Source organism: Halichoerus grypus, chromosome 14 (assembly GCF_964656455.1).
Source record: "Halichoerus grypus chromosome 14, mHalGry1.hap1.1, whole genome shotgun sequence".
Taxonomy (NCBI): Eukaryota; Metazoa; Chordata; class Mammalia; order Carnivora; family Phocidae; genus Halichoerus; species Halichoerus grypus.
In genome coordinates this window covers 11,633,081-11,658,160 of record NC_135725.1, presented here as the reverse complement: position 1 = coordinate 11,658,160, position 25,080 = coordinate 11,633,081, and the positions used below count along the sequence as shown (strand labels likewise).

Sequence of the window (25,080 nt, the reverse complement as noted above, 5' to 3'; positions counted from 1 at the left end):
CAAAATGGAGGCCTTGACTACCTCTAGGATGTGAAACAATTTACATCAAACTTTAGGTGCAGGAAAGCTGGTAACCAGGTTAATGAGAGAAAAAAGCAAGTACCTGGTAAAGCAGGCTGTCCGCCGGCACGCGTCTGGGCTTCCTGGGGAGCTCGTGCCAGGAGGCACCGCTGGGGTGCCAATCCCACTCACAGGGAGATGATAACGTGGTGCTCCGCACCCTGAAAAAGACAATGTGGTTAAAAATCCAACATGGTCACGCCCAGCACAGTAAGATCTTGGGAAATGCACTGAAGTTCACATACTGTGCTATTCAGCCATTTATAACATGGCTTTTAATACATTTACAGAGTTGTGCAACTGTCACCAAAATCCATTTTAGAGCATTCTCATTACTTCAAGAAAGAAACCTTGGGGCACCTGGGTGGCTCAGTCGGTTAAGCCTTGACTCTTGATTTTGGCTCAGGTCATGATCTCTTGGTCATGGGGTAGAGCCCCATGTCAGGCTCTTTGCTCAGCAGGGGAGTCTGCTTGAGATTCTCTCTCCCCTCTCCCCCGCACACCTCTCTATCTCAAATAAATAAATAAATCTTTAAAAAAGAAAAAAACCTGCACCCCTTAGGCCTCATCCCCCATTACTCCAGTTCCCTCCTCCCACCTGGCAACCACGAATTCAAGTTTTGTCTCTACACATTTACCTACACTGGATGTTTCAGAAGACAGGCTCATATAATACGTGACCTTTTGTGACTGGTTTTGTTTACTTAGCATAATGTTTTGGAGTTTCACCCATGCTCTAGCATGTCTCAGAACTTCACCCCTTTTTGTGGCCAAATAATATTCCACTGTATGGATATACTATAGTTTATGTTTTTATCAGCTGACATACACTTGGGTCGTTTCCAGTTTTTGGCTATTATACACAAGTGTTTAGACAGGCAGTTTTCATTTCTCTCAGTGTGTATCTAGGAGTGGGATTGCTGTTCCTAATAATTTCAGCCTTCAGAAAATGGAGAAAATCAGTACCCATGTAAAACCTGGCACCACCAATCCACCTGAGGGGTGTCCTGAGGAACAAAATCTTGTGAGAATTCACTTTTCAGGTAAAAAAAAAAAATACTCAGCAGGTGGGAAAATATAGAGAAAACTTTTTTTAAATTATAGTAAAATACACTTAACATAAAATTTGCCATTTTGAAGTAAACAATAGAGGGGCGCCTAGGTGGTGCAGTCGGTTGAGCATCTGACTGTTGATTTCAGCTCAGGTCACAATCTCAGGGTCATGAGATCTAGCCCCACATCAGGCTCTGCACTCAGCAGGGAGTCTGCTTGAGATTCTCTCTCTCCCTCTCCTCCTGCCCCTCCCCCCACTTGTGCACGGGTGCTTGCTCGCTCGCTCTCTCTCAAATAAATGGATAAATCTTTTTAAAAAAGTAAACAAGAGAGAAAACATTTTAAACTAAAAGGGAATTCATTTTTTCACAGCATTGATGATACTGGCTCATCTTCACTTTTATATTTGTGGATTGCCCACAATTCGAAAAGATGGCAGATACTTTTTTTTTTTTTTGACCCTTCATTCCAAGGAAATCCAACAAACATCCCTTCTGCACATTTTTATTAATCCTACATATGCCTTTTAAACCACACAAGGAGGCAAGCTCACTTCTGGGCGAGGCCTAGGCCCCGGCAGCTTCACACAGGGCAGTCATGTCCAGTGGGAGGAAGAATGTGGCTTCTCACCAGTTCTGGACATACTCTTCTGTTTGCTAGACAAAGTGATATTGTGGTATCTATGCAAAACACTCCCTACACAATGAAATAGAAATAAAGAATAGTGTCGATTTTATTTATACAGGCAGGGGACACATTTCCCTTCTCCTACAAGGATCAGCAGGAAATGTAGAGACTGGCTAAAGCAAGGCCATCTGGACATCCTACAAAGCAAGCAACAGATTAGAGCCCGGCCGTGCACGGTTTCTATTATTACTGCCAAAGATAAATAAATGGCCAGCAAATCAAGATGGGCTTGGTTATGCCTTTGGCCTTAATAAGAAATTTTTCTACAGGTATCAGCTCCAAAAAGTACTTGCTTCTTGTATTGAATCAGATTGCTTTTTAATTAAATCAGTTTTCTGCATTTCCAAAACATCTTGGTTTTAACTTTCTTTGATAAGATTCCCAAGGTTTTTGACACGTGTTGGAGCCACCAGTAACAATCAACCATTTCTAAAATACACCAGTATTGATTTAGGGCTACTTTTAAATTTAGAAAGAGCTTGAGAAAGAACTAAATTATATTCTTTGTTTCCAAGAGTATTGACGGATAGTAAAATTAATGTTAGGTAACATGAAAAACTTGACAAAATTTTAAAAGGAAAACCCATAGGTGGATCAGTATTTTTGTGTTTGAATGTCAATTCCTTTAAACATTTTTTTTTCTTTATTTCTGGCTATACTGACACTGAGTTGAGCACAGGCAAATCTTCGCTGAGCACCTACCATGTGCCAGGCATTGGGATAAACATACACCTGCAGAAACCATCCAAACTGTGCTTCAGTGAACTTGCAACATGCAGCCAATTGGTGGGTATCTGGTGGTTTGGGCCTATCATGTGACTACAGTTTACAGAGGTGAAGTCCAGGCACAGCCCTGTTTGCAGACAGCAAGACGAAGTACTCAAAAGAAGAGGACATTGGTGGCCAATGAATTCCTTGAGGTTTTGAAAACTGAATCATGACCTGACTTCCAATTATGTTTTAAAATGCAAAAGCAGCTGCGCTTGAATATTATGCAGTATTACACGTTGCAGCAATTGTAATATTTCTTAAAAAGAATGAAAGGACCTAAATTCTTGGCAAAAAATATCAGCCTCCTTATTTAGTCAACCAGCCCAATAGGGATCTCTGGTCAGAAGGCGCATGGGCAGATTTCCCTCCACAGAAGCGCAGCCAGCCACCTGCCTTTTTATCACTGTCACCTCTAACGACGGTGGGGGGGGCGGGGGTATTGGGACTGCAAGCCCTCAGGAAGATCGGAAAAGTTTGAAGCGGGGCACCCGGCTGGCTCAGTCAGAGGATCATGTGACTCTTGATCTCAGGGGTTTGAGTTTGAGCCCCACATGGGGTCTAGAGATTACTTAAATAAAACAAAAAAAAAAGTTTGAAGTCCAGAGGAAAGCAAGTATGCTCATGGAAAGCCCTTCTCAAGGTGCTTGCTCCTCAAAGTGTGGGTCATGGACTGAACCATGAGCATCACCTGGATCATCCACCAGTCATCACCTGGGCTGACAGCAGGACCTGGAAGCTAATTAAAATGCAGACTCCCAGGCCCCACCATAATTACAGAATTAGAATCTGCATTTTAAGAGTGACTCGTATGTACATTAAGATGTGAGAAATAAGACATCAGAGTGACTCTGAAAGATTTAGAACTGATTAGTGAAATTCATCAGTAGGAGAGCGCCCCTGCTAGGTTACCCAGAAAAGAGATTTTACTAAAAGCTTAGTGAAGGATAGTCCCATGTCCAAAGGAAGACTGTGTTAGGTGAAAAAGGAGTCAGCAAACAAAAGAATGAGAACCAGCAAAACAATGTTTAGTCCGTGTGTATTTAAAGAACTCAAAGTATTACAGATACAAGAAAGATCTCGTTGTCCTGTGACATAGTGCTCTTTCATCAGGCTTCAGGGAATGTTCTCTTAAAAAAAAGAGAGAACGAGAAAGAGAGGGAGAGGGGGAGAGAGAGAGACAACATTCAACTTTATTAAGAATCGCTTTGGAGTGAATAGTTTGACTTCTGTTTGGCTTGACTTGGGGAAATGAGGAGAAGCAGAGGTGGTTTTACTTAGGGTATTTACTCATTCCAATGGCTAGAAAAGGTTATCTCCTAAAAGAAATGAATAATGTGGCAATCCATTTACACATCTGAATCGCGTGGGTCTGTTTAGGGAGAATCCCTTAAGGACTGATCCTGAGCCAGAAACCAAGAACATTCAGTTGCTGTCTGAGGGCCAAGCCCTCGGCCGTGGTGACTCAAATGAGTCTCAGTTTCACACTTGTAAAAATCAAAGACCGAATTAGAATTAGGGAGTGATGAAGATATAGACCTTGTGTTGCACCTCTCCAATTTTCTGTATTAGTATGTCCCTCATCAATCACAATATTTATTTTCTGCTAAGCCCAGACTTGACCTGGGTGCCCTCCCTAACTCGACACTCTCAGCAACCCACACATCAACTGGCTTTGGCATGCCACAGGAAACCTGTCTGTTGTCCCTGACAAAAGGTCCTCCCAGCTCTAAACTTCTGTCATTCTGGGACAGAAGTCCAGTCTACGATATGTCCCATCTCCAGGGGCTACTTAAAGAATCACAATTTGATGTGATGTAATGAGCACTGGGTATTATATAAGACTGATGAATCACAGACCTGTACCTCTGAAACCAATAATACATTAAATGTTAATTAATTGAATTAAAAATTTTTAAACGTTAAAAAAATAAAAATAAAGAATCAGGGCGCCTGGGTGGCTCAGTTGGTTAAGCGACTGCCTTCAGCTCAGGTCATGATCCTGGAGTCCGTGGATGGAGTCCCGCATCGGGCTCCCTGCTCGGCAGGGAGCCTGCTTCTCCCTCTGACCCTCCCCCCTCTCACGTGCTCTCTCTCTCTCATTCTCTCTGTCTCAAATAAATAAATAAAATATTTAAAAAAAAAAAAAAAAAGAATCACAATTTGGCCATTACGACATGTTTTCCATGGCCCTCACTAAACACTAACTCACATGGACTCTCCCAGGGTCACTATATACCCCTTGCCCTCTTGGTGCCTATATACACTTCTTTTCCCTCTCAAGACACAGTAAAACAATGAATAATAATGATGATGATGCCTCAGGATTCCATTCGAAAGCATCCCTAAAATTTCTTCAAGAAATAGCTAATGTATTTCTAATAATAAAAACTACCTTCTACAGGTGGGAAGAAAATCTACCTAAATCAAATGTCTCAACAGTAGCAGTATTGACATTTTGGGCTGGATAATTCTTTGTTCGGGGGGAAGGGAGCCGTCCTATCCATTTTAGAATGTTGGACAGCATCCCTGACTTCCACCTGCTTGATACCAGCAGCAACTCCCCAGGTTGTAAGAGCCAAAATTGTGCCCAGACGTCACCAAATGTGCCCTGGGGGGCAAATCCCACCCCCTCCCACGCCTCCATTGAAAACTTCTGACCTAAATGATTATAGTAATTCTCTTAGGGAGATGTGATTACGGATGATACTCCCCCTGATTTTTTCTTTTTTTTTAAGATTTTGTTTATTTATTTTGACAGAGAGACAGAGTGAGGGAACACAAGCAGGGGGAGTGGGAGAAGCAGGTTTCCTGCCGAGCAGGGAGCCCGATGCGGGGCTCGATCCTAGGACCCTGGGATCATGACCTGAGCCGAAGGCAGACGCTTAATGACTGAGCCACCCAGGTGCTCCCTTTCTTGTATTTTCTAAATCTTGTCTAATGAATGTATGTTGTTTATATGATAAAAATAAGCTAGTGACTTGGGGCGCGTGGGCGGCTCAGTCGGTTAAGCATCCGAATGTTGATTACAGCTCAGGTCATGATCTCAGGGTTGTGAGATGGAGCCCCGAGTAGAGCTGCGAGCTGGGCATGGAGCCTGCTTGGGATTCTCTCTCTCCCTCTCCTTCTGTCCCTCCAGTTCATGCACTCTCTCTCTCTCTCTAAAATAAATAAATAAATCTTCAAATAAAATAAGCTAGTGACTTTCTACTTCTTAAAAAGAAATATCTGGGACGCCTGGGTGGCTCAGTCAGTTTAAGCGTCTGCCTTCAGCTCAGGTCATGATCCTAGGGTTCTAAGATCAAGTCCCGCATGGGGGTCCTTGCTCAGTGGGGAGCCTGCTTCTCCCTCTGCCTGCCACTCCCCCTGCTTGTGCTCTCTCTCTCTCTGTCTCTCTGACAAATAAATAAATAAATAATCTTAAAAAGAAATATCGTTAGCTACACAGATGCCTCAAGTTGATCCCTGAGTGAGTGCCAATGTGTGGTTCATTCAGTTTAAAAATTCAATTCAGGGGCACCTGGGTGGCTCGGTAGGTCAAGCACCCAACTCTTCGTTTTGGCTCAGGTCGTGATCTCAGGGTCATGGGATCAAGCCCCATGTTGGGTTCCTGCTCAGTGGGGAGTCTGCTTGAGATTCTCTTCTCCCTCTCCCTCTGCCCCTACCTCCTACTCCCCATGCTCACACACTGTCTCTCTCTCTCAAATAAATAAATCTTTTAAAAAATGTAAAAATAAAAAGAGAAATTCAATTCAGTCCTTAAAAATACTATCTGCCATATAGACACCTTAAATTAAACTTCTCTTCAATGTGTAAAAGACACAAAAGAAGGGACTTCAGACAAGAAAGTAGGGATCGAGGCCTCTAACCATTCAGAAAAAAAACATCTAAACCCTTCTTCAGCATGGTAAATTAGTGGGGCATTAGAAAGAGATGTAGGGGCGCCTGGGTGGCTCAGTCGGTTAAGTCGCTGCCTTCAGCTCAGGTCATGATCCCAGGGTCCTGGGATCGAGCCCCGCATTGGGCTCCCTGCTCGGTGGGAAGCCTGCTTTTCCCTCTCCCACTCCCCCTGCTTGTGTTTCCTCTCTCGCTGTGTCTCTCTCTGTCAAATTAATTAATTAATTAATTAATTTTTTAAAAAAAGAAAGATGTAAAGTAAAATAAAAAGTATACCTAAAACATTCCACATGTACACTTTAGTCAGAAAAATACTTGCATTGTAGGAAAAAAATAAGGCACATTTAATTCATCTTTAAGAACTTCTACATGTACAGACCATGTAAAAAAAAAAAGTCAAAATCAGAAAATTAAAATACCCGAATGTAGAAACACCTATTACCTCATCTTCTTGGCTGTTAGACTAGAGTTTTTCTTAGAGATATTATTACTATGAATTTTATTACTAACTATTTTAATTCAGTCTGGCAAGGCCCTATGTGCCAGGAAGAAATAAGTTCTTAGTGAAGAACTCACCGTCTATTACCCTTAAGACGGGGATGACCCTTTCCTCCATTGAGACCCCCCAAACACACACGAAGCATCTTCTGCCCTTCTCTGCTTACCCGGGGTGCTGCCAGAGGTTCACATGTCTTCTGCTCTCGGGAAGAAGCTCTCTCTTGTTCAGTGGGGTGATACCAACTGCGGCTTCCAAGATAGCCATGTATTTCTTGTACCTCATCTTGTCTCTCTCAGTGCAAGGTCATGTAAATTTCAGGTACTGATCAGCAGAAGCAAACGAAGTAATCTTTGCACTCCCCAAAGTCCCTGCGTTTTTAGATGCTCTGTGTACCCCTAGCTCAAGCTATTAAACTCAAGTGTGGGGTGAGGGTAGTGGCAAGGCTGAGGCCAAGCGACAAATAAATAAAAAAAAGAAAAGGCTCATTCGGATTTCCCTGCAACGTCAGTATTATATAAGGCTAAAGAATTTTGAATAAGCACTAATGAAAATGACTTGCAGGACAACCATGGTTCTAAACACAGCAATCTAATGTACACTCCCCAATTAATCCGCCCATAAATCTTTGAAGCTGCTAATCCTTCAAGTACTAATGGCACAGGAGGTGATTTATCTCAAGGTCTGGAAATAATTGGTCCAAAAAGCCTGCATGCCTCTGGATGAACTAAAATCAGAAACTGATTTGCTCCTTCTACAAATACCTCTACCCAAAAAGCTGTGTTTTGACAAATAAGGAGTTCCAGTTGTCATTTTCTAGCAAGGCATTTCTAAATGCTATAAACTCCTTGCTTGAGTCAATAGCAAAGATTAACTAATTAATAGAGAAACAATTCTGTTTGAGTTTTTTTTTAATATCTTTTTCAAATACCTCTAGAACACAACATAGGTGAGCTCCCATTGCATAAAAATACACTGTCTGACGATGGTCAGACTCTACCCCCTCCTTGTTGTAAATGTCTCCCCTCAGCTTGGAAGACCTTTCTTGTCCTCTTTCCATGGGCTAACGGAGGGCTGTCCATCACAGTGGCCCACCTAACGAGTCATGGTACACATGGGCCGGTCTTCCCTGGGATGAAAATCTGACAATCAGCGAAATGCCCCCTTCCCGTCTGAGCTGCAAACCAGGGGAGATAGGATGCCAGGACTCTTGGCACGTATGTTCCATGCCACGTGACAGGGCTCATCACTAGCACCTAGGAAGAACTGTACCAACAGAGATGTGATGATTTCCTTTGAGCTTCTGGATCCAGCTATGCCTAAGGCCACGGTCATCCCGGGCGATCCCACTTACACTTTTATCCAAGTTAATAACTGACTTTTGTGAAATTTCATTTGTTTTTTTTTTTTTAAAGATTTTATTTATTTGACAGAGAGACACACAGCAAGAGAGGGAACACAAGCAGAGGGAGTGGGAGAGGGAGAAGCAGGCTTCCCACTGAGCAGGGAGCCCGATGTGGGGCTCGATCCCAGGACCCTGGAATCACGACCTGAGCCAAAGGCAGACGCTTAATGACTGAGCCACCCAGGCACCCCTGTGAAATTTTGTTTTAGTTGCATTTCTGTACTTCAGAAGTTCTGACTTATCCGCCTCCCTGACCAACTTCTTCAAGCTATATTTTTTCCACTGATTAGGCTATAGGAGTTGTGCTAGTCCTTGTCTAAACAGACTCAGACATAAAAGGGAAGTAAAAGAGGAGGGAGGCATTATGGGTTAATCCTGATTAACCTAGATATCCATAGTAATTAAATGTCCCAAACTCTTCCCCATCCTGCCAAATCTTGAACTCTTCTTCTACAGATTCTCTCTTTCCTCAATAGCAAGTTTCTTTGTCTTTGTCTTTTTTTTTTTAACCTGAATGGCTTTGATCAGTGGTCTCCGAAGTGGGGTGTACACACCAAAAGTCCTTGGGGTATGGAAAAAAAAATTAAACCATCTGTTTCCTATTTTCTCTCATCCATTAAAAACTTAGCTTGAGTGCTTATTTTGAAATAGTCATAATATTTACTTTGAGAACTGTATATTTTAAATTACATTAAGATATGCCAGTTATAAAACTGAGGTTTACTGGAGGGAAGGTGGGCAAGGGGATGGGGTAAGTAGGTGATGGGCATTAAGGAGGGCACGTGATGTGATGAGCACTGGGTGTTATATGCAACTGATGAATCACTAAATTCTACCCCTGAAACTAATAATACACTATATGTTAACTAACTTGAGTTTAAATAAAATCTAAAATAAAAATAAAAATAAATTTTTTTTAAAAGTTACAAAGATATGCCAGTTATAAATTACTATTGTAGGGTGTGCTTAAAAATGTGAGTAGGGTGTGTGAGCAAAAATGTTTGAAGGTCAGTGGCCTAAATAACCCTTCAATCTCTCCTTAAACCTCAGTTTCCCATTTAGAAGATGAGAGTCCTGACGGGACCAATGCAGAGTTCTATTTCAATAACAACAAAAGACTAAGAACTCCCACTTCACTTGCCTGACTATACAGTTAATATAATCTAACCCCAACAGAGTGGTGAAAACAAGGGATAAACCACTTGGTCTCGGAATATTTCATTTCTATAATATTCCTGAATATTACTCCCACTGGCTGTTCTGTAAACAATTAGTACCAGTTAGTCACAGGAATTCTTTTATAGGCTGACCTTGGTTTGCTACAGCGGCCACCGCTGAAAAGAGCTACAATACAGCCCTCATTTAATCATACAGGGAGATGTAATTATACTTACACAACAGTCTTTGTTCTAACAAATTGTATTTCTAATGACGCGTGGTAAAAACTACTATACAGCCCTCTCAAATAAGAAACGAAGGCTGAGCTGGCAGCACCACAAAAAATCAAGTTAAACTCATCGCCCACTGGCAGCTAGTCCTTGTCTAGCCCTTGTCACCCTTTCACCCGGGTGAAAGTGACACGGTACTCCACCAATGGCACATTTTAAAGTTCCGTTTTGTATAGGAAATTTTTATGCACTTAACATACATCTTACGAAGTGATTCTTATCTATGATGACCTCACACAAAACTAAAATTGGGTCTTTCACGAGGAAAAGAATCCTTCCTTTGCAAATAATTAGAAAGAATTTGCTTTTCTTCCATAAATGAGATTGTTCTGTTTTATGATTTATTTATTTATCCATTTAAAAAATTGTCATCTTTGTGCGCACGCCTTCGTAAGAGTACTTAAGGACAATAACACAGAAAACAAAAATCTAGCCAACATACCCCCATCTAGATATGTACTTACAAGGCATTTTCTTTATAAGTCTAGAAACTCTTCAGAAATGTGTATTTATTTAGTTAATTCCCTTAGAATTCTAGAAATTATTTTTTTTAAAGATTTTATGCCCTGAGCCGAAGGCAGTCGCTTAACCAACTGAGCCACCCAGGCGCCCCGAATTCTAGAAATTCTTTACAACTACAACTATCTGATTAAAAATCACTGATCTATTTTAAAAACAACTTTAGCGTCTGCCTTCCGCTCAGGTCATGATCCCAGGGTCCTCGGATCGAGCCCCACATTGGGCTCCCTGCTCGGCGGGAAGCCTGCTTCTCCCTCTCCCACTCCCCCCTCCTTGTGTTCCCTCTCTCGCTGTGTCTCTCTCTGTCAAATAAATAAATAAAATCTTTAAAAAATAAATAAAATAAAAAACAACTTTAAGTCTAAATGATCCCAAAGAGCTTTTAAGTCAGGATACTCAAGGATACTTTAGTCTGAATGATTAAAGTTGAACATAAAAATTCACAGATCAGAGTGGTGTGTTCCCTTGAACTGATTATTTCTCCTTTATTTCTGCTGGAGGAAAACAGTGGACATCCTTCTTCCCTGGGTATTTTAACCGTTCCCGTGCTTTAGAAGTATAAAAATGGAAATGAACTAATGTCCCAAATGGGCTGTTTTACAGGGTGTGGTCTGCTTTTCAGGGAGCTGGAAAAACCCTAACTAAAAGCAGAAGAGTGAGGGAAACCACTATTTTTTTTAAAGCTTTACTGCAAATAAACCATATGACTGTATGCACGTCGTTGTATTTTCTGCCCCCTTAATATCTTCATATATAATATATATTTACATATTTGCTACTCAGGTGATCTATCAGAACACTTAAGAAAAACAGGCTCCATGGTATAAAAGAATCACCAAAGAGTTCTCGAACATTAGTTGTGGCTCTCCTAGATTCACCCGCCTCTGCCCAAACCAGCCTGCTCTCTTCACAGTCACCTTCAGAATGCACGCTCTCCTGGATTTATTTAAACCATTACCTTCAACTGGATGCCACCAAATCCGTCATTCTAATCCTGTCTTTCCACCCAACCCAATACGTGTCTGAAATCGCCCCTGCCCAGCCCGCAGCCACAGCTTTTTCTGTTTCCTGCATCCTCTGCCTTGTTCGCCTGGCATGAGACCTGGAAGCCATCCTCACCTGGTCCCCTGGTGCCCACTCATACTAGCCCCGTGATGAAGGGAAAGAGAGCTGTGTGTACATGGGAAGGCTGATCTGAGTCCTACCTCTGCTGTTTAACACCTAGTGATCTCCAACAAGTTACTTGACCCTTCTCAACCTATTTTATCATCGGTAAAACTGGAATAAGACCACAACACAGGGGTGGTTTTAGTAATGCATGAGGATGATGTATATGCATTCAATCCCTATCATCTCGTCCTTCCCTCTCTCCCTTACACCTCTGCGATCTGTCCTTTTTCCACTCCCAAGACCTCTTCAAGAAACCTTCCTCAATCCTCATTTCTCTACAGGCAAGCACAAGGTGCACTTACAAACTTCTGACCCTCCCATGCACCCACAACTTCCTTCAACACATAGTTAAAGAAACAGAAAAGCCCAAGGCTGAGTGGTTTTGTGGGGAAAAAACAGACTGAAAAAACAGGCAGGCTGAAAGGAACAAGGACCCAGGGGCTGGAGTGAGAGTTGGAAACCCTGAAAAAGAGAACATAGGTGGTACCCACCAACTACAAAGGTTCTCCCTTATAACAATCGCCACATTTTTAACCTCTGCTGCAGAATAATTAATAGCCAACATTAAAATCCCTTAATTAACTATTCCTCCCAAATATTGTGTATACATAATAATTCATGGATTCCTCATTCCTAAGAAATAAAAAACTTTCCACTCCTCATGTGCGGGAAATCTGCTCCCTGTTGCTTTTGGAAGAAACTGTGTTCGTATTATGTTTCTACTCTGAACCTAGAGTTGTACGATTCTAGCGGTTCTCTTGCTTGGGCACAGATGAGTGAGGACGCAATGCACAGAATTTAGAACACTGACAGGAGCTGGCTTAAGTCAAGAAGGGCTTGGCCATTAGTTGGGTTAGGAGGGTATTAGTCCCTTCTGCTCTGCAATTTCAGGGACAGCGTCTCTGGAACTTGGTAGGGACTACACCAGCTCGGAAGCGTTGAGGTAATAGCGGTCAGCTTTGACAAGTGTAGTTCACACAATCCCACGATCCCGCTGCTGACACACCCCTCCACTCCCAGCATGACTGGGGGCACCACACTGCCCAGGACCGAAGTCCAGCTCCCCCTCTAATTAGCTCTGTGATCTTGGTCAAGTCATTTAATGTCTCTTTGCCTCAGTTTTTCCATCTACAAATGGGGTTAATAATAGCACTGACCTCATAGGGTTGTTTTAAAAACTAAATCAGTCACCATGTGTAAAGCATTTAGCACATGTAATGCACACCATGAAAGTGTGTGTTATTTTCTTTTCCTTGCTAACTAATTGCGGCTTCATTTTTTCCAGAAAGCTCTCTTTGGTTGAAGGCCTCCCACCCCCCACCCCAGACCCAGCTAGGTTACTCCTTCTTTGGGCCTCTCAAATACTTTCTGCTTAAATCTATCAAAACTGGAAACACAGAGTTTAAATTATGTGTTTAAGCATGTGCAGAGGATAGGGTAGGTCCTCTGGGCCATGGAAGGAGATTAATTAAAGGAAAGAAGGAATCCTGGCAATTGCGGGGGTTGACTTCCCGATCTATCTGGGCCTGCCCCCAACCCTCTGCAGGAATGGTCTGCCTGATGGTCAGATACAGGTTTGGGTCCAGGCAGAGCCCTGCTCAGCGATCAGTGCTGCAGCTGAGCTGGGCGCAGAGCCTCAGAGTGGGGCCCCACGGAGGAGCCTCATGCAGCCCTGAAGCTATAATCCTGATGAACCCCGAAGACACTGTGTAGTTTTAAGGCCGAAGAACCCGATTATGTGAGCCCCAGGCTCGCTCTCCCGGGATATCAGTGGGAGAAGGTGGAGTGTGTCGTTACGGCTGTCTTAGCAGTTCACGTGGTTTCAGGCAGAATTTCTTACTCTGCCCGAAGTAGTTTGCTAGGGCTGCCGTAACAAAGTACCTCATACTAGGGAGCTTAACCAGCAGAAATCTTACAATTTATTCAGCTCATGGTTCTGGAGGCTGGAAGTGCAAGATCAAGGTGTTGACAGGTTGGTTCGTTCTGAGGCCCACGAGGCAGGGCTCTCTCCTTGGCTTGTAGATGGCTGTCTTCTCCCTGTGACTTTACATTATCTTCCCTCTGTACCTGTCTGCATCCAAACGTCCTCTTCTTATAAGGACACCAGTCGTATTCAATTAGGGCCCACCCTAATGACCTCATTTTAACTTCATTACCTCTGTAAAGACCCTATCTCCAAATAAGGTCACATTCTGAAGGACTAGGCGTTAGGACTCCAACATATGAATTTGGGGGGTGGCGGGGGGGCATACGATTCAATAACGCTGCCTAAAGTGAAAAAAATGTAAAACTCTTGTGAAGTTTTGCCCTGTGATGGAGAAAGACAAAAGCCCAGAAGTACCTGGTGGCCTGGACATGTCCAGCCTGCGATTTGGTCCAGCCCAGGCTTCATAGCAAACCACCTAGGAAAAAAATCCTCCGTGTTCAAGATGCGCCAATGTCTGATAGTGTGAGAATGAGCTGGTCTCTGGTAGCGCAAGCTGAATCCATTAAAACGGGAATTCAAGAAGCTGAATCACACTTCAAACTCTTAGGCATAACTGAGAAAGACCAGGGCTGTGCAGACAGCACTCTGCCCGTGTGGGAAGTCAGTGCAAGGGTCTGCTGTAACTGCTGGAGCGCTCACTCACTCAAGATCGGCTTCTCATTTAAAACTTTCCTGTAAGGGGCGCCTGGGTGGCTCAGTTTAGTTAAGCGTCTGCCTTTGACTCAGGTCATGATCCCAAGGTCCTGGGATCGAGCCCCGCATCAGGCTCCCTGCTCGGCGGGGAGTCTGCTTCTCCCTCTCCCACTCCCCCCTCCTTGTGTTCCCTCTCCCGCTGTGTTTCTCTCTGTCAAATAAATAAATAAAATCTTAAAAAAAAAAAAAACTATCCAAAATTTTTGTTTAAAAAAGCTTTTTTTACATAACTGGTTCTGCTTTTTCCCAACCTGTATCTGGACAGTATTATCAAGTTTAGGGTACCTGTTACCATCATGTAATTATTCTCATTATACTGTACACGCTACTAAAAATAAAGAGCAAATTTTAATTTGATGAATCAGCCCACTATTTCCTAAACAATAGATTTTTTTTTGTGAGCACTTCTGCCATTGGACACATTTGAAATAGGAAAACACTTCCCTCCACTGATGGTTCTATGTCCCATAGGAAAAGTGAGAGACAGTTCCTTGTTGGGCTCAACAACGCATTTTAACTGGCTTCAAAAAATTATGTTTTTACAGGTCTGTCTCCCTGAGCTTTCTATGATGGCCCAGAAGGTAGGTACGATGTCCTATTCATCTTTGTATCTCTAGTACTTCTCCTTGCTCAGGAACCAGCATATGACAGACACCCAATAATATTGGGTTTTACTTCCTTATTAAGAGGCAGCAAGGTATAATGGTTTAGACCCTGCACTCTAGAACCAGACTGCCTGTGTTTGAATCCCAGCTTCATACTTAATTAGCTGAGTGGCCTTGGCAAGTCTTTTAAACTCTCTGAGCCTCAGTCTCGTCATCTGTAAATAGGGAATGATAGTAGCACCCACTTGTTAAGATTGGGTGAGAATTAAATTTTATGAACATATGCAAAACTCTTAGGGCCTAGACCATATGAAGTGCTATTATTCTTTACTCAGCAAATACTTACTGGCCCAGGTTCTATGGACTGAATATGTCCCTCCAAAATTCTGAAATTGAAGCCCTAATCCCTTGGGTGATGGTATGTGGACATGAGGTGTTTGGGAGGTAAATTAGGTTTAGATGAGGTCATGAAGGCAAGATCCTCATAACTGGGTAAGTGCCCTCCCAAGAAGAGGGAGAGCAAGATCACTCTCTCTATCCATGCTCATGCACCCCGGAAAAACCATGGGAGCACACAGTGAGAAGGTGGCCTTCTGCAAGCCAGGAAGAGGGCCCTCACCAAGAACCCCACCCTGCTGGCACCCTTCTCTCGCACTTCCCGGCCTCCAGAACTGTGAAAAATAAATGTCTGTTGATTAAGCCCCCCAGTCTATGGCATCCTGTTATGGAAGCCTGAATGGACTAAGGTCCTAGATCCAGCTCAGACAGGTCTTTCAGCTCAATGGGTGCCACTCCCTCAATCAGCCCTGGGTTCCTCAACCCATTTGCAGTGCTCTGGAGTGAACCACTGTGACTCCCAAGTGTCCACTTAGATCTCCTCTCGGTCCTGCTCTTTGGCTGCTGAGGCGCCACTAGCCTTTGATCTGCCTATGTCTTCCCATCTGGAGGACTCCTGGCTCTCCTGGTGGGGCCCTCTGCCTGACCAGTCCTTCCAGCCTCCAGCATCAGCCAGGCTCCAGAAGGTGAGTGCACACTGCTCAGAGCATCAGCGTTCGGACCTCGTCTGTCTCCCTATTCGAGCCACCCTTGTGCCTGCAGCTGGGCCAGACTGCTGTCTTGTGTCACTCCTCCGTCTCTAATTACGTATTTGTATTTACCTGTTTACCAGCTGCCTCCCCCTCCAGACTGTAAGCTCTGCTCTGAGGGTGGAGGCCTATTTTGCTGCCACTATGTCAATTTCCTACTGAGTTTTCTAGTCCAACCCAACACTCACTCATTCACTGGCTGGACAGCCACTGAACCACTCCCTATCCAACACTGACTGACACTGGACATACAGACAATACCCAGGCCTCCCCGCCCTCAAGAATCACCCAGTCTAACGAAGGGACAACTGTATGCTGTAATAGGGATGTGAGTGACTGTGGAACAACAGGGAGAGGGGACAATTCTGTCTGAGCATCCTAGCTTGGGAAAACCTTCATAGGGAAGGTACTTGGGTTAGGTCTTAATAATATGCAGATATCCCTTAGGCTGACAAAAAGATCTGAAGCATCAGGCAGAGAGGAAAGTATCCCCAAGAGCCAGAAAAAGCATAACAGCAAAGAGCGTTCTCAGACCAGTAAGCAGAGCGAGCACCTCTGAGCCCAGGGCCGGAGAGAGACAGGCAGCAGAGTCTACACAGAGCAAGGGTAGGGCGGATACCGTTCCCTCCAGCTAACACAGCCCTCCCCGGCCTAGATGCCACTCAGCCATTATGTAGCGAACACATCCACTGTTCCAGTCACTGAGATGAGCATTCTACATGCATTACCTTGTTCGATTTTCACAACCAGCTTAAGAAGTGGTTATAACATCTCCCTGTTTTCAGATGAAGACATTCAGGCACCATGTGACTAGGCAGTTTGCCCACGGCCACACGGGTAATAAGTAGTAGAGGTGTGATTCCTACCCAGGTTGGTCTGATTATAAAATTCATGCCTTCTTTACACTCACTGAGCCTGGGCAGGTGCCTTGGGGCCCTTGGTATGTCACCATCATAATGAAATGTAACTGCCATTTATTTGTCTCCCTCTAGAAGGTGGGTCTCATGAGAGCAGAGACTCTGCTCTGCTCACCATTGTATCCCTAGCACCTGGCACGTTGCCTGGTAGAGTACAGGCATTAAGAGTGTGTGTTAAGAATACACAAGTGCAGGGATGCCTGGGTGGCTCAGTCGTTAAGCGTCTGCCTTCAGCTCTGGTCATGATCCCCGGGTCGTGGGATCGAGCCCCACATCGGGCTCCTTGATCAGCGGGGAGCCTGCTTCTCCCTCTCCCTCTGCCTGCCACTCCCCCTGCTTGTGATCTATCTCTCTCTCTCTCTCTGTCAAATAAATAAATAAAATCTTTTTAAAAAAAAAGAATACATGAGTGCATGGGAGAGTGACTCTTGATCTCAGAGTCATGAGTTCAAGCCCCATGTTCTGAGTAGAGATTACTTTTTTTTATAAAGATTTTATTTATTTATTATTTATTAGAGTGTGTGGGGGGGGAGCAGAGGGAGAGAAAGAATCCCAAGCAGACTCCCCGCTGAGTGTGGAGCCCTAGGCGGACACAGATCTCAGGACCCTGCGACCACAACCCCAGCCGAAATTAAGAGTTGGATGCTGAACCCAGGAGCCCCGAGATTTTTTTTTTAAGTTATAATGAAAAGAATGAGGGGCACCTGGGTGGCTCAGTCGTTAAGTGTCTGCCTTCAGCTCAGGTCATGATCCCAGGGTCCTGGGATTGAGCCCCGCATCTGGCTCCCCGCTCAGCGGGAAGCCTGTTTCTCCCTCTCCCACTCCCCCTGCTTGTGTTCCCTCTCTCGCTGTGTCTCTCTCTCTCTGTCAAATAAATAAATAAAATCTTTAAAAAAAAAAAAAAGAATGAATGAAGAGGGTTTTGAACTCTTTTCTAATGTGCACTACTGCCCTTCTTTGTCCCTTCAGTGAAGGAATCTATTTATCATCCTAAAACCAAGATCTGCATGCAAACCCCAAGTTCACTTCCACCCTCTCCCACCCTGGTCAGACAAAGAAAAGCTCCTGCAGCACTGGACTCAAGCTGCATGGACAGACCCCTTCCCAAAGTGCAGGGGCTTCTGTCACCACTCTCCCCTTCCATCCTCATCCCCATCAGTGCACGAAATAGTTAACACCCTTTGAAAGGATGCTTAGAAGGTTGGCCCTTGGCTGGAGTCTGGAAGCTTGGACTTGGGGAAGGTTCCCACCATTCCCAGGGCTGGTAAGAGTGCCTCACTCTCCCTAAACTGTTTGCACAAACAGTGTAATTTATCCTAATACCAGCTTTCCTTCTGGGAACCTGAACTTCTGGCACCTGCTCCGCAGGGAATGCCGACAGAACAAGTTCTAGACTTTGCTCTGTGCACCTTCTCCCTTTGCCGATTTTGCTTTGTATCCATGACTACAATAATCATAGTGATAACTCTGTGCTAAGTCTTGTGAGTCCTCTTATGAATCACTGAAGCTGGGGGTGGTCCTGGGGACGCCAAGACACTGTCTCTGCACAGGAGAAGCGTTGCGAAATGCTTCCTGTCCAGTCCTGTCTGTTACAGGAGGAGAGCCCACAGGGGCCCGGCAGGAATGCAAAGGTGTGCAACTGGCTGAGTGGGATCGGGGACAAACAGACAAGTCTAAAGTAGCGTAAAGGGACTAACTCAGCTCCTGGCCGACCAGCAAGTACCAGGCAGAGCTGAGCAGCTAGTCCATAGCCACTGACAGTAAACCCTCTCTGCTAACGACAGGTGCCCCCAAATGCCAGCCTAGAACACCTTGGGCAGTATTTGGCCTTCTTCCAAAACTCAAAAGAAATGCTCTACATCCTCAGATACAATGAAGATTCCTTTAAAATTAAATGTAAAATAAAATTAGGGGATGTTTGTCTGAACTGCATGAAACCAGCAGGAAGGGTGGAACACAGCTCAGCTTCAGAAGACCCCAGAGCGCTGGGCTGCCACCGTCCTTCTTGGCTTTCTCTTCTGTAGCAAACCCGACCTTCATAACCCGGACGTCAGCACCCCTGCTCTGAATCGGCTTATGCCCAGTTACACTAAGGAGACTAGACACTTAGTAGCACAGATCCTAAAGCTATTAAGCTGAACAGCAAATACATGAAGGGAAGAAAAGTAAAATTCAAGGTCACTACCTGCATAAAGGGTTCTTGCTCCTGGTTGACAAAGCTCACCTTGGTTCTAAGCTAAGTATAATTGGTGGTGACAGGCAAGAAGAGGGAGAGGGTTCAGTAGTGACTCCAGGACTGTGGCCTGAAGGACTAACGGGGCTTCTGGTCTGATGAGGAAAGTGCACACTTGACCCTGGGGTCCCCAAGCAGCATATCCCACTACTCGGTAATGCTGGGCTTCCTGGAAGGGGTGGAAAAGCCAGGCCCATACAACTACAGCATCCACTAGCCGGTGACAGCCCGTCCCTCCCCACTCTGCAACCAACCCCCCAGACATGCCCTTACTCCCCAGTTTACACAGAGTTTGTGGGCCTGGTCTCCTCAGAGCCTTCTGCCCCTGCCTTCCCTATCGCAGGGGTTTCTCTTCCTCCAGCCACCCCTCCCCACTGCATCCCTGCATTTCAGTTCCCAGCACTTGTGTCTGCCTCCCTCAGATGCTACCCCCTCCCCTGGCTCCACCAAGCTCCTGCATGCACAGGGCACCCAGCTACCCTCCAGCTTTGTCCCTTCCCCGACTCTTGCTCCAGTCTGACACTTCCAAATGCCTCCAAACCACTGGTTCTCAACACACAATCCCCAGACCAGCAGCATCAGCATTGCCTGATTACTTGTTAGAGAGGCAGATTCTCAAGCTCCACCCCAGACCTACCAAATCAGAAGCTAAAAACTCAGGGAGTGCAGCTGCAGATATGTGTTTGGACAAGCCGTCCGGGCGATTCAGATGGTTAATGTTTGAGAACCACTGCACTACACACTTGCACTTGTTTATCCTGTGGCTGTCTCAAACAATTCTCAAATGTTTCTAAATCCAGCCTAATTCCCTATTTCTTGTAATGCTGCCTACATTTCCCAGTAATACAAGAGCAAAACAGCACAACCCAAGTTCGATAAGGTGGGCCTCCAAAATGCAACAGGTATTTTTAAAATTCATGATTAATTTGTGACTGTAGGGCATGAAGGTAATTCTCCACACGACTACAGAGCAAAACATTGCCGTGCAGCTTGGGAAAGAAAAAACAAAATGAACTAACTCAGGCAAAAATGTCTATCAGTGTATCCTCCATTTGGGGGTACATGAAGAGTACCCCAATAAAATACAGACAATATATTGTATATATAAACAATTTACTAATAGGATTTTTAAAGCATTTTACTGTATATTTTAATAAGTAGAATGGATAAATATTAACCTGCACAATATCAAACAATATTTTAGTTAAAGTGTTTCAAATGTCCATTATTAACACCAATCCTTTTTTGGGGGGTGGTGTGATGTGCACACATTTGGTGTGTTATTAACATTTGAGAGGTGCATGATTTTTTCGTGTGCATTAAATCAGCATGTAGAATAATAGGTCCCTGCCTACTTACTCCCCTTCATCTCGAAGAAACTACATATTCATTAATTCTTCACTCAAATCCTTTGGAACATCAGGTACTACCCGCATGAGGCCCTAAGGCAAATAAAAGGATGAGCCAAAACTTTCAAAATTTCAAAAGAGCAATGGGCTCAATTTACATTTTCAGTGTCCTAAACCATGGAAACTAGGGAATCTATTAAAAACTGATTTTCTTTTCTCTGTCTAGTTTTCCTTTAAAAAAGAATAAAAGTGGGGTGCCTGGGTGGTTCAGTCACTTAAGCGTCTGCCTTCTGCTCAGGTCATAATCCCGGGGTTCCTGGGATCGAGCCCCATGTCGGGCTCTCTACTCAGCCGGGATTCTGCTTCTCCCTCTGCCCCTCCTCCTGCTCATGCTCTCTCTTTTTCTCGCTCTCTCAAATAAATAATAAATAAATAAAAATTAAAAAGAATAAAAGGAAAAAAAGTCAGGAACAGATGGCCTAATAAATAAGCACGTGAAAAGATGCTCAACATCATTAGCCATCAGAAAATGTGAATCAAAAAAACCACGTCACACAGGGGCGCCTGGATGGCCCAGTCATTTGAGCTTCTGGCTCTTGATTTCGGTTCAGGTGGTGGTCTCAAGTTGTGATCTCAGGTCGAGGGATAGAGCCCCATGGCAGACTCAGCCCTCAGCACTGAGTCTGCTTGCCCCTCTCCCTCTCCGCCCCCCACCTCTGCTTGCACGCATGTACACACACACTCTCTCTCTCTCTCAAATACATAAAAATAAATAAAATCTTTAAAAAAAAAACATGTCACACCAACTAGGGTGGCTAAAATAAAAAAGACAATAAGTGTTGATGAAGATGTTGGGAAATTGGAGCTGTCATACACTGCTGGTGGGAGTCTAAAGTGGTACAGCTGCTTTGGAAAGTCGTCTGGCAGTTCCTGAAAATGTCCAATACAGAGTTATTATCTGTTTTTCACTTGTAGGTATTACCCAAAAGGAATGAAAACATATGCCCACATAAAAACATTTGTACATGAATGTCCACAGCAGCATTATTCATAATATTATGCCAAAAAATTGAAGCAACCCAAGTGTCCATCAACAGATGAATGGATAAACAAAATGTGGCATACACATACAATGGACCATTAACTGGCAATAAGAAGAGTAAAGCACTGAATCATGCTACCGTGTAGATAAACCATGAAAGCATTCTGCTAAATGAAAAAAAGGCCAGATATACAGGACCACATACGGTGTAATTCCATTTATATGAAAGGTCCTGAATAAGCAAATCTGTAGATAGAAAGTAGATTAGTGGTTGTTTAGCATGGGGAAGGAAAGGGATTGGGAGATGCCAGCTAGGGGATGGAAAAGGTTCATGGAGGACTGGTATTCTTTTTAGAATACCTGGCAATAAAAATATCCTGAAGTTGAAGATGAATGGATAAAGAAGATGTGGTATATATATACAATGGAATATTATGCAGCCATCAAAAGGAATGAGATCTTGCCATTTGCAACGACGTGGATGGAACTGGAGGGTATTATGCTGAGCGAAATAAGTCAAAAAGAGAAAGACATGTATCATATGACCTCACTGATATGAGGAATTCTTAATCTCAGGAAACAAACTGAGGGTTGCTGGAGTGGGGGGTGGGGTGGGAGGGATGGGGTGACTGGGTGATGGACACTGGGGAGGGTATGTGCTCTGGTAAGCGCTGTGAATTGTGCAAGACTGTTGAATCTCAGATCTGTACCTCTGAAACAAATAATGCAATATATGTTAAGAAAGAAAAAAAAGAAGAAGAAGAATGTAGCAGGAGGGGAAGAATGAAGGGGGGGAAATCGGAGGGGTAGAAGAACCATGAGAGACGATGGACTCTGAAAAACAAACTGAGGGTTCTAGAGGGGAGGGGGGTGGGAGGATGGGTTAGCCTGGTGATGGGTATTGAGGAGGGCACGTTCTGCATGGAGCACTGGGTGTTATGCACAAACAATGAATCATGGAACACTATATCTAAAACTAATGATGTAATGTATGGGGATTAACATAACAATAAAAAAAATAAAAAAAAAAATATCCTGAAGTTGATTATGGTAATGGTTGCACAACTCTGGGAATATACTCAAAACCAATGCATTGTATACTTAAAATAGGTGAATTGTATGGCATGTGAATTATATCTCAGTAAAATCATTATTAATTTTTTTGAGAGAAAGAGTGTGTGTGAGCGGGGGGAGGGGCAGATGGAGAAGGAGAGAGAGAATCTTAAGCAGCCTCCACGCTCAGTGCAGTGCCGGACATGGGGCTCAACCTCACGACCCTGAGACCATGACCTGAGCCGAACTCAGGAGTTGGATGCTTAACCAACTGAGCCACCCAGGGGTCCCAATAAAATTACTTTCTTAATGGCCTAAAGCAAGAAGAGAATTACAGATTCAGTTAACTAAAAAGTATTAGGTACCTCAAATGTGTAGCTTCTTCTTTCTTTTTTGCATTATAAATTTCTCCCAAATGAAAATAAGAGATAGATTTCTACTATCATTTTAAAATTTACAAGCACTTGGGGCGCCTGGGTGGCCCAGTCGTTAAGTGTCTGCCTTCGGCTCAGGTTGTGATCCCAGGGTCCTGGGATCGAGCCCCGCATCGGGCTCCCTGCTCAGCGGGAAGTCTGCTTCTCCCTCTCCCACTCCCCCTGCTTGTGTTCCCTCTCTCACTGTGTCTTTCTCTGTCAAATAAATAAATAAAATCTTTAAAAAAAAATAAAAATAAATAAAATTTACAAGCACTTTTACAAATAAGGTTCTTTGCAGTCCTTACTATAATCTTAAAGGGAGATAATTATGCCCCTACCTTTCTATTTAGGAATGTGGACACTCAGAGTATATGAGGTTTACTCCCCCCAGTCAGGTGTTCAGGGCAGATGTTAGTCCTGCACCTAAATCCTGTGTCCTTTCTTCTATACTCTGTAGCATCTCAGGGTGTCACATAGCTACTGACTGGCCTATGTGCAGAGATGGCAAGGCTGACTATCTCAGTAAGGAGAATGCCCACATCTTGCCCAGCTACAATAATGCTACATTCAAGCCAAGGATAATCTTTTTTGTTTTAAAGATTTTATTTATTTTTTGACAGAGAGAGACACAGCGAGAGAGGGAACACAAGCAGAGGGAGTGGGAGAGGGAAATGCAGGCCGCCGAGCAAGGAGCCCGATGCGGGGCTCGACCCCAGGACCCCGGGACCATGACCCGAGCCGAAGGCAGACGCTCAACGACTGAGCCACCCAGGCGCTCCAAGACAAGTATAATCTAACTGATCACTCATCAGAGGTCTTACTTTTAAATCCTTTGCTCTTTGGGAATTTATTTCAGTTTTGGCTCATCTTTTTATTTGCCTAAGGACCTAGTGCATGTAGTACCTGATGTTCCAAAAGATATTAATGAATACGGGGCGCCTGGGTGGCTCAGTTGGTTAAGCGTTTGCCTTCGGCTCAGGTCATGATCACAGGGTCCTGGGATCGAGCCCCGCATCGGGCTCCCTGCTCCACGGGAAGCCTGCTTCTCCCTCTCCCACTCCCCCTGCTCGTGTTCCCTCTCTCGCTGTGTCTCTCTCTCTGTGTCAAATAAATAAAATCTTAAAGAAAAAAAAAAATTGAAGATATTAATGAATACATAGCTTCTTGGAGGTGAAGGGGGATTTGTAGACAGGGACAATTCTACATGGAAGAACAATGGAAAGAACCATGGTCTAGGGTAGGAAGACCACAACTGGCTTCAGTTTTCTCATCTGTAAAATGAGGGAAAAAAGAAATACCTCTCTCAAGGTCATTATAAAGATTTAATGAAAATGTGTCGGAAAGTACCTAATTTGCAACAGGCATGGATTCTAAATCAAATAGTCCAGGGACGCCTGGGTGGCTCAGTCGGTTAAGGGTCTACCTTCAGCTCAGGTCATCATCTCAGGGTCCTGGGATCGAGCCCCGTTTCAGGCTCCCTGCTGAGTGGGGAGTCTGCTTCTCCCTCTCCCTCTAACCCTCCTCCCTGCTTGTGCTCGCTCTGTCTCAAATAAATTCTCCCTCTGCCTGCTACTTCCCCTGCTTGTGCTCGCTTGCTCTCTCTCTCTGACAAATAAATAAATAAAATCTTTGGGAAAAAAATAAAAAAAATAATAAAACACTTCAAATTCTCCTTTAAAAAAAATAAAAAATAAATCAAATAGAGACCAGTGGGTTCTTTCAAACATTCGGGCTACTAAAACCTCAGATCTTGAGAATGATGAGCAACGTCATCCATTTTTACTAAACTCCCCAAATGATTCCTCTGGCATCACTGAAAAAACCATTCACTGGACACGTTCTAAGGAATTTTTTTCTCATGTGTGGACTACAAAACAGCATTTGTTCACCAAATAAAACTCTGAATTATATTGCTATTTCAGAAGAGAACAACGCAGCAGAAGAAGGAAAACCTTTTCTCTTTTGCCTTACTACCATTACAAGGAGACAACAATCCGAATTTCTGCAAATACAAGAATATCCTCAAGAGGGAGAATTTTTGTCTAATTTTGCCCATTTGAATTATCTTTTATTCCTCGTTTCAAAGGATTTTTCAGTCAAAGGAAGCTGTAAGTTCCTTCCTACAAGTCAATAGCTTCTTTCCGATAAAGGTCATAACACAGGAAAAGTCAAGTATCTTACTAAAAGAAAAAAGAAT

The 25,080-nt window shown here is 43.8% G+C and overlaps 1 protein-coding gene across 1 annotated transcript in view; it reads right to left on the bottom strand.

Moving 5' to 3' along the window:
* The window catches only part of TJP2 (tight junction protein 2), a 123,790-nt gene that overhangs the window by 95,377 nt on the left and 3,333 nt on the right, over window positions 1-25,080 (bottom strand). The window contains exon 2 of the mRNA XM_078062125.1: window positions 104-221. The gene's annotated coding sequence lies outside the window, so the exon portion shown is untranslated. The remainder of the gene's footprint in view (window positions 1-103; window positions 222-25,080) is intronic.